Source organism: Aplysia californica, unplaced genomic scaffold, assembly GCF_000002075.1.
Source record: "Aplysia californica isolate F4 #8 unplaced genomic scaffold, AplCal3.0 scaffold01952, whole genome shotgun sequence".
Taxonomy (NCBI): domain Eukaryota; kingdom Metazoa; phylum Mollusca; class Gastropoda; order Aplysiida; family Aplysiidae; genus Aplysia; species Aplysia californica.
Window position 1 is genome coordinate 21,608 of NW_004799222.1, and position 1,045 is coordinate 22,652.

Consider the following 1,045-nt stretch of genomic DNA (forward strand, 5'->3'; position numbering starts at 1 on the left):
GGGGGATCTCGTGGCCTAGAGGTTAAGGTGTTCGCCTCCAATTCCAAGGTTCGAATTCGGAAAGCGACAGAAACAATTTTCTTCTCTAAAAATGTCTCCTTTCACCTCCTTTCCAGCTCTCTAGCAATGTTCTATCGTTTGCTTTTGTCTCCACTTTCTGCCCCCACCCCCCTCACCTCCTTTGCCCCCTCCTCTGGGCTCCTGACTCTTTCTGCAGCCTTTCTTCTGCTACTCCTTGACTCATTCTTACTGCTGTCTATCAGCCACACCCCTGATCTTCTGGAAGGAAAGATGTACACCTAGCCTTTCGGACAAGGACGAAAAATGTCGGAAATCTAGTGTGCAAGTTGCGCAAGTTAAATATCCATTGGTGGTCTTAGATCGATAAGAGTAGGCTTCAGCCTCCACCGGGGCAAAATTCAAAATTCCCTACAAACTGAAAATGTTCAATGTGTCCCGCGGGCTCATATGACCTTATGCAGTTGCATGCGCCGTAAAACACTAACCAAAAATAAAAACTTAAAAACACACAGAAGAGATCGCCAAACCAGAGAGACGTGTCAGTGACGTCACACGTGTGCTAGACACCAGGACCTTCTTGACCTCTACAAATCCATGGCCGCCTCTCCCCCCCAAACCCCCCCCACCAAAAAACAACTTTTCCAAAAGGTCAAATCCCCATTGACAGTCACAATCTGAGCCCCCACTGAGCGCCCCAGGAGCCCCAGTATATTAAACACCGCCCTGGTCCTTACAGTGGAAGATTGTAGATTTTTCTTCCAAGACTGTCTTGACGTTTCCTCGTCTGTCTCTCTCACCGGTCTGATGTTCCTGCCCTCAGCGCTTATAGGGGGTGCTCACATACGCGATCGGGTCGGGTCGGGCCGATCATGTCGGGTCGCTTTCTTGTGGTTAAAGTAAGAAACCTTTGACCTACATGACATGCGACTACACAGAGGGCGTAAACCGGGCTACGATTGGCTGGACCTTTGACCCATATAGGTCTACGGTACTCTTGGACTTCGTGCACTCTCTCTCTCTCTCT